Here is a 9620-nt window from a genome sequence, read left to right as displayed (position 1 = left end):
CAAATCGGGGCCGGTGGCTTTCCGTGCGCAAAGCGCGCGTGCGATTTTCCGTTCTACGTTCTAATGCTTTGACTTTTCTTTCGAAAAATGTGAATACATTTCCGCGTTGTCGAAAATCAACGACACATCGCTAGTCAACTAACACGGCTTGTTTTGTGAGCCTGCTAACAATGTAAAGTAGTCTTCTAGTTAACTAGGTAACAATGTAAAGTAGGGCTGCAACGATTAGTCGATTAGTCACGACTAATCGAGCACGAAAATTCGTCGACGTGAAATTGTGTTGTCGACTAATCGCATAAAAATTATATTTAAAAAAAAACGGGATATTTTTTTATTTTTATTTTTTTACGGGAGCCATGCAAGAATCAGCTGGGTAAGTTTTAGCTAACGTTGTTAGCCAACTGGCTAACGTTATATTGTTAGGGTCGTAATGTTTATGTTAGCTTTACTGTTACATGTTGGAAAACAACGTCTCATGGACAGGGCTGTACATGCTATGAGCGTTTGTGCTATTAATTTATTTGCCCTGTGGCACGCATGTGACAGACAGAGGCGCTTGTATGTAACGTTACGTAGCAGGGGTTTTCCATGTTGAAGCCAGGAGAACGCGAGATGAAATGAAGTGAGGGGTGGTCGCTATTAAAATACCAGGTAGTCATGATGGATGATCATGAATGATGCTTGATAAGTGAATGCTATTTCAATTATGTTGAGTCCACCAGCGAGCTGTGTGTAAGATAAACAGCGCCAAGCGTAGCCTACTAACGTGAGCTGTCTGTAGTCTAGCCAGCAATGCTAGCTAGCCAATCAACTAGCTCTGTGAGCAGCTGTAGCTTGGCGTAACGTTAGGTTAGATAGCTAGTTAAGCCGGATTTATGCTTCTGCGTCGCCATTTACGCGCAGCGAAAAGCCACACGACTAATCGCGACTAATCGGAAAAATAATCGACAGATTAGTCGACTACCAAAATAATCGTTAGTTGCAGCCCTAATGTAAAGTAGTGTTCTAGTTAACTAGGTAGCAGTCCAATCCATTTCGCTGCAGTATTTTGGCTTGACTAGCGAGTTTGTGTTGTGATTCTCAACAACGTTGAAACGTAGTTTCACCCTTTTCCATAGTTTTGAATAATAAATGTGTGGACTGACGATGTAGCGCAGCCTAACGTATTCAAATAATTATTTAACAAAGTTTTATTCTGATAATTATTCCAGCTCCTCCCAGACTTACAAGGTCACACTATTATTGGATTGGTTGTTTGCGTGCCGGGTGAAGTTAGCTAAACATTTAACCTTCTAGCTAGCAAGAGAAACATAATGTCACTCTCCAAAGGTCTAAAGAGGAAAGTTGACGGTGAAAACAGGGCATTTAAAGAGGAATGGACAGCGAACTATGCGTTCATCCTACCTGGTTTCATCAATGCAATGCCGTTGTGAGACTCACATTTTACGTGCTCTATACATGCGAGTCGTCCTTTTCGTCAATGAATGTGATTAAGACGCACTAGAGGAATCGATTGGTGCATAAAAACCTTGAGAACTGCCGGATTAAAGTGACGTCCATAATAATAATAAATCATAATAATACATTAGATTTATAGCGCTTTTCTAGACACTCAAAGACGTCCATATCACCAGATAGCCAACAAATAGTGACCGATGGGAGACCGATGCCAGTTTTCTCGTTAAGTGAGATTTAAATAGCCTAATATTATTTTTTCTATTGGCTCATTGTAATTATTAGTAATTATTATCCCTAGTAATGTAGCGTGTTTGCTCTGTCGTTTCAGGAGCATATAGGCTAAGCGGATTCAGCTTTTCTTTTTTTTTTTGCGCCGATTTTGTTGTCAATGTTTTTCATAAAATTAAACTGCATTTGCTTTGTTACTGTTCACATGTGTGGTGCAGTCACATTCACATAGCCTATAAGTAAACATTAAGTTTGGATGATTTACTGAGCTGGCGTTACTTTTTTCAAACCACACACCGCATGTCGGCTATTTCAGCACCACGCGCCATGTCCACCTACTTATCACTATGAGGGGTTCAGCGTCAGTGCACCCCGCTCTGTTACTGTCGCATAGTTGTAGCCAATAAAGGCCTATATGTAGGCTATATAGGCTATTATATATCATTTATATACCTAATACCTAGGGGTGTGTGGGGAACATGGCGCGTTCTGGCCTGCAGAGGGAGCTAGACTGCCATTGGAGGGGAATGATGGGCTGATTACGGACAGGTGTCAGTGATCAGACTCATTGTCCCACTGGTCTATTTAACCTGTGTGTGTTTGTTCCCTCGGGAGATGAGTAAGGGCAGGAAGTACCTGCCACACGGAGACACGGGGAGACCGAGAGAGAGAGAGAGCCGCGGCGAGGACGCACGAGACCCCGAAAGGGGGTGAGGTGCAGGGAGCCGGGCGGACGGAGCGGGTCCCGAAAGGGAGGACTAGCGGGGCGAGAGCGAGGGCTCTGCCAGGAGCGGAATAGCGGGGCGAGAGCGAGGGCTCTGCCAGCAGCGGACGGAGCGGGTCCCGAAAGGGAGGACTAGCGGGGCGAGAGCGAGGGCTCTGCCAGGAGCGGAATAGCGGGGCGAGAGCGAGGGCTCTGCCAGCAGCGGACGGAGCGGGTCCCGAAAGGGAGGACTAGTGGGGCGGGAGCGAGGGCTCTGCCAGGAGCGGAATAGCGGGGCGAGAGCGAGGGCTCTGCCAGCAGCGGACGGAGCGGGTCCCGAAAGGGAGAACAGCGGGGGGGAAAAGACTCGCTCAGCACGTCAGTGACGGTGCTGAGCTGTGCAACTGTTAAATAAAAGCCTATTCTACAACTGTTCCTCTGTGTCGACCTCCCTCTGTGCCTAGAGACTGCTACAGGGTGTAAATCACCAGCTTCATCACGATACGATATTATATCGATTTGTTTGTATGACGATACAATGTTTGACGATTTCACAATGTCAGTCACGATACGATTTCGATTCGATTCGATTCAAGATCGATATGACGATATGATCGATATGACGCGATATCATATGCCAATCTAACACAATTATCAATTGTAATAAGTGGTAATTAACATACAGCTCATTAACACACACACACACACACACACACACACGTTCAGAGAGACATCCAGTCACACACGCACACACACACACACACACGTCCACACACGTGTCACACACGTCCAGCAGGTCTGATATTGGTCTGACTGGATTCGCCTCGAAGAGTAGATGTTAAAAAATATCTTTGGTGTCCAAAACGGTCAATGTATTCGCCCATTAGACTCCCGTTAGACGCACTCTCATTAGACGCACTCACACAAGCCGAACATTTCCGAAGATTACCGGAGATTGCCGAACGCGAGAGGAGGAGGAGCCGAGAAGTGGAGCCGAGCCAGTAGACAGACAGTCACACACGGTGAATGCGAGTCACACATTGCGAACGCGAGTATGTTAACGTCCCTGGTTCAGAGAGATGTTCCAAAATATATATTAAAAGGGATAGACTTACTGTCTCTCATCAAAAATGAAAAACATTCTCTCTCTCTCTGCGCGCATAAGATGACGATATAGATCGATATTTTTACATTGCGTTGATGTAATCAGATCGTTAGTCAATGAATCGATGTATCGTTACACCCCTACTAATACCAACATCAAAATAGATTGTATGCCTCTACAAATCATATTACACCAGGTAAAATCCGTCACAACTTGGAATAAATCCGTCGCAACTTGGAATAAATTGACGGAAATCCGTCGTAGCGACGGAGAACTTTAATCCCTGTTTGCCCCTTTGCCACCCAGGCAATTTTAGGGTGCCTGTGCCTAACTGGTGCTTAATATCGTACCAGTTCTTTGCGTTTCAACAGCAAAAGAACTGTCTCTCGACTAGGAAAACTGGTTCCAGAGTGGCACTAACACTTGACTGGTCTAGAACCAAGAACCGTTTAAGTCAGGGGCTGGGGGTCATGATAGGCCTGTTGCTTAGTTTTCATGTGATTTCGTATGACAGATGTGTACCAACTTCCAATATGATCAGATGAAAGACATGGCTGCCACATGCCACTCAATATTCTTCCAGCCACTTTTAAATATAAAAAAAGAACACTTAAAAATCTTCTTCTCATGAACCACAAGTCTGATTGGCACGAAGTTCATACTTAAAAATAAACAGCTACATGCAATTTAATATGTACCATAAATTATGACATAAATAGGGCTGTCAGTCCCTGTTACTCTAATAATCAATCTCAAAGTTAGTGTGCTTTGAGACAGTGCCATAACAAAGCCCTTGCGCCCTTATATTCATCATTATGATTAGAGTGATTATTATTTGAGGGATTATCCAGCTAGGATCGAATCAAGCTATCTTACAACAAAGGCTAACATTAACATCTTAGATTCAGTGTTAATAATAATCAAAATGTGTTAGGTGTTAGGATATATATTTTTCAAAGGTCCTATTGTTCATTTGTCTAGCACCAGCTGCTTAGCTATAATGTTACATATCTTATCAGTTTTCCTGACCAATATATGACCAATTGTAATAGCAAGGGAATGAGGGAGTTACTGTCTGCCTGGGAAGGCGTCTGAGGGCCTTGAAGCCAGGTGTAGCAGGATAGGCCCTACTCCTTTTTCAGTTCTCACGTCAAACACAACACTCAATTCATAGTTTTAGAACATTCTAATAGGCCATTCAGCTCTTACATCATAGTGGCCAAAAGGGGAAGGACTCTGTGTTTTCTGAAAGTATATAATGTATTGTAAACTGAAGAAGAAACACCTTTCCTCTGAGATTGACTCAGGGTTGGGTCCAGCTGCTGCAGCACTGCTTTGTACTCTACGTGTCATTTTCTATAAATATACCACTTGTGCAATAGAAAACATCTCTTCTCTTTCTAGGAGCAGTCAACAAAAGAACCGATTCAGATTGTATTCTAACATAGGTCAATTTAATTACCTTTCTTCTTGGACATAATCGCTGTCCATAGCAATCGCAACGAGCAGCACAAACTTTGGACCAGTCGGCAAATGTAGGAGCCACACTTGTAGCAACACACGTACATGCCTACATATGCGATGTAGTCCGCCGTTGTTGTTGTTGTTGTTGTTGTTGTTGTTGTTGTTGTTGTTGTTGTATTTGAAGTTCGCGCAATGCTGAGAAAGCGGATACGTATACAGATGTAGGCTATACAGTGACTTAATGACTTGGCTCTGTAGCCTGTAGAAAAGCAAATCGCAAGTTAAACCACCTTCGAACCGGCACGAGCACCAGCCCAAAACTAGAACTAGGCTACTTACATTGGTGGTAAAAGTATTTGTCTCTCATAATGTGGGGGCATTCTCTGTGTTATGCTGCACACATGCAATAATGTCCACTTCTAATGTGCCGCAACATTGGGTGGGCCCTGTTGCATGTATTTATAGTGTGTACTGTATTGTGTTATACTAGGTATTCCGTGGTATCACGGGATCGCACCCGCCCCCTTGTGATCTGATTGACCACCCCCAGTTTCCCCCCCAATGTTCATTGGCTCTTAGTGATGTCAATCATTTACCTCCATAAGCGGTTATGACCTCGGTCCTATAATTAAACAATACAGTATACAGTATATCTGTATGTAAAGCGCTTTGAGTTGCATTTATGTACGAAAGGCACTATATAAATAAATCTTTACTTACTTACTTACTTACTATAACGTATATTGTATTGTTTAATTATTATCCTCTCTAGGCAATATGGCTTATATATCTATATATATACAATTTCTCTTCTATTCATTCTATTTCTAGCCCAAATAGACCAGAACTAGGTGTAGCAGTGTGGCAGGGCAGAAGACAAGAACTCACACGGACCAGCAGAACCTTACAGAACACATTGCTGTCTTTATTAGAGCCTTGAATGGCAATAATACTGAAAAAAGTGAACTCAACAGATGGTGGTAGCCCACGGCTTGTTTTTTTTGTTGGTTTATTTGTTTGTCGTTTTTCTTATTTTTTTTTTGTAAGAGTACATCAACTCCTGCTTTTATTGTGGCATGGATAACATCAATAAAAGAGAAAAAAATGAAATATACAACTTATATTACACTGTGTTATGAACAAAATATAAATCTATAACTCTATGTTATATTTACATAATTATCTTTCTCGATTTTTCAAGTTGAGATGGTAAGATATTTTTTTCTTTTTTATAACTCTTACTTTGTTTTAAGCTCCACTCATGACTTTGATTGTCTTAATTATTATCTTCCTCACTGTCTTCATCATCATCATCACCATCATCATCATCATCATCATCATCATCATCATTGTCATCGTATGGGTCTAGTATGGGGACAAACTTTACCAGCTGGGATGATTGAAGTTTTAACCCATTCTCTTCCCCACACTGTGTAAAGCCACCAGCCAAGACACCCTTTATCCAGCATTCGGGTCTAACCAGAGTGTATGACTACGAGGTCGAGGGCGCCTAGCTATACGCGCTCAGGCATGATTGAATGGCTCACTATATGGCAGGGTGGGCCATCTAACTGGCAGGGTGTGATTGCGTGAGAGTAAACACATCTATAGCAAGGGGAGGGGGGGGGGGGTCACTATCTGGCAGCACACCTGAAGGGGATGGACATGGCTACGCCATAGCAGTGGAGCTAAAACAAAGCAAAGTCTCCTGATGTGGAGTCACATAGATATAGAAACAAGTCATCTCTACATGGGGCCAACAGTGGAACATCATTGGAGAGGGGGGCCAAGTGAAAACACTGCTTTCCTGTTGTCAGAAAGTGTCTTTATAAGGGTCCGTATATTTAATCTAAGCTAGAATACATGTGATTCATGTGGTAAACATGGCTTTTACAGGAGGCTATATCAAAAAAGGGCAGCACTGAGATTGTTCTGCTTGTCCTGATTATAGTACATACTGTATGAGATTGTGTGTGTGTGTGTGTGTGTGTGTGTGTGTGTGTGTGTGTGTCTGTATGTGTGTGTGTATGCGTGCATGTGTGTGTGTGTGTCTGTATGTGTGTGTGTATGCGTGTGCGTGCATGTGTGCGTGCATGTGTGCGTGTTTCTGTGTGTGTGTGTGTGTGTGTGTGTGTGTCTACACCAGAGCCAATGATGTTCCACAGTGTCTCAGTGAGAATGACCAGGTGGTAAACAGGAGCAGGGCTCTTTGTTCAGAGAAAACAGAGGAGAATAATACAACTGTTTTCTTTATCTTCATAAAAACAAAAGAAAGAGAAGAAACTTCACATTATACATGAACCATTACAAAAAACAAATCACCTTCTTCTTCTTTTCTCCTTCCTTTCTCTGGCCGCACAGAGAGAGTCTGAGTGCTTTTAATAAACGGGTTTTGGACATGAAGGTGTTAAGTCATTGTGAGGGACGCAGCCGTGAGTTAGAGAGACAAGTCGTGTCCCCGTCACCACCGTCCAGCTCGCTGTCCTGACTCCTCGCCAGCGTCCGCAGGGTTAATACAAAAACAAAACAGATCAAATAAAAACGAAATTAAAAACCCGAAAAAAAAGGTAAAATGACACATTAGATCTAAAATACCTACCAGCTAAATATAATAATGCTTCATCGACCGTCATAGTTTCATATGGTCATACAAAACCCAATAGAGGAAAACAATAAATTATACTGTACATAACTTACTAAAACTTAGGAAACGCTGACCATCATTATAATTATTGTTAATAATATTATTACACTAGAGGCAGTTTGAATAAAAATAATAATAAAATACAGTATTCAAATACAAACAAAAACACTGACATGCCGATATTTGATCAGCTCCTCCCAAATATGAACAGCAGAGTGACGTGTCTGGGGACAAAGTACGCATAGGGACAGAATGACTGTGTGTGTGTGTATGAGTGTGTGTGTGTGTGTGTGTGTGTGTGTGTGTGTGCATGCGCGCTTGTCTGTGTGTGTGTGTGTGTGTGTGTGTGTGTGTGTGAGAGCAAGGGGGACAGACAGCAGAGGAAGGTAAAAAAGTTCAACTAGGCTTCATTCCCTGAACCCAAATGAACCTTTGTGAACACTTCATGACCCTAAACCACGGACCCATCATTATATCCCCCCCATGACAAGGCCCTGAACACTACCCCAAACACTACACTGAACACTACCCTGAACACTACCCCGAACACTACACTGAACACTACCCCGAACAGGGTAGCCTAGCGGAGGAGGGTAGAGTCATTTCCCCCAGAGTACAACATGTTGTTGGCATTGAGCATACATTTGTACACAAAGGGACTTAAAGTTAACTGGTGTAAGCCTATTCCCTAGCCGTCTACAGGAGATGGGTCTTCCATTGGGGTCTTCTCTCGCTCGGTCTCTCTCTAGTTTTTGCTCTCTCTCTCTCTCTCTCTCTCTCTCTCTCTCTCTCTCTCTCTCTCTGTAAACATGTCTGTTCTCTGTTTCTCTTGGACGGGGACAGGGTACAGGGATCTGTATGCCCAGTAATGACTATAACAGCACACACACATGCACACACATGCACATACACACACGTACACACACACACACACACACACACACACACACACACACACACACACACACACACACACACAATGTTCAAATCTAAAATAAACTCTTTTATACCTCACTCCACATCTAAGAGTGGAACCCTACATTTTCCTGTTCAGAAGAAAGGAAAGTGAAAAGCAAAGGTAAAAGAAAAGCAGAGAGAGTGTAAAGGAGAGAAGAAGAGGTGTCTGGGGTTGGTGAGGATTGTCACTTCACACAGTGCTGTCCAATCTGGCCCATGTTGAGAAGCTCCAAGGTGCCCCCCCCCACAATCCCATGAAGTGAGACGGTCCTCACTGTCCAACACATGGGGCAAGCCCTGTCTGGATTGTTCCATTACACTCTCATGGGGGGATACACACACAAATAGAGGGGGGGGGGATGTCTGCTGACAGTACACTGCAGAGTTGAAGAACATTTTCAAAAGAAAAGGTTTGCTTTGACTTCTGTCAGGTGCTTTACAATTAAAGAAAACAATGTTTATCTATTATTAAAACTGTAGCACATTAAAACAACAAATCACATTCACAAGCCACTTGTTGGCACCGTGTACCTGAGTGAGAATATTATAGAACCAAGAACAAAAAAAAAGCTGTTTTTAAAAGTGTCTCTTTATAAACAAAACAGGTCCGCCTTTTTAAAGTGTCTCTTTAATCAACTGACAGGGTCCGCTGTTTTCAAAAATGTCTCTTTGACAACAAACTGGTCTAAAAGGTTGGTTTTGTGGGTTTTTCTCCTCATCTTGTAGCTTACTCATGACATATATAAGATCACCTTGCCTTGCTAGTATACTCAGAAGCAGCACTCTGAGGTGCTCAGCAGAAGTCACGGCAAGTGACTCGTCTCCTCCTAGACTCCAGTTTGTGTAACAGTCAGTGTGAGTGACAGGTCCTGTGCTTGATTTTATTGGTTGGTTGCTGGTATCAGGACTCCAGTGGGAGGGTAGGGGGGGGGGGGGGGGGGGTTGGCTCTGCTAACAGAGTCCTGGTTGGCCAAAGGGTTAGGAGGGTTAGGAGGGCGGTCTTTGTCACACATGGGACTCGTGGTGATTGGGTAGGACGGAAAAAATACGTTTCTCAGGAT

General features: G+C 43.1%; 1 protein-coding gene across 1 annotated transcript in view; it reads right to left on the bottom strand.

The window, feature by feature from the left end:
- Positions 1–5876: 5876 nt before the first annotated feature.
- The window catches only part of sox5 (SRY-box transcription factor 5), an 88803-nt gene continuing 85059 nt past the window's right edge, over positions 5877–9620 (bottom strand). The window contains exon 13 of the mRNA XM_080538324.1: positions 5877–9620. This exon is cut by the window's right edge and continues 414 nt beyond it. The gene's annotated coding sequence lies outside the window, so the exon portion shown is untranslated.

This window comes from Nansenia antarctica (assembly GCF_963989245.1).
Source record: "Nansenia antarctica genome assembly, chromosome: 8".
Taxonomy (NCBI): Eukaryota; Metazoa; Chordata; class Actinopteri; order Argentiniformes; family Microstomatidae; genus Nansenia; species Nansenia antarctica.
The sequence above is the reverse complement of the archived record's forward strand: the minus strand, read 5'-3'. Positions and strand labels throughout refer to the sequence as shown.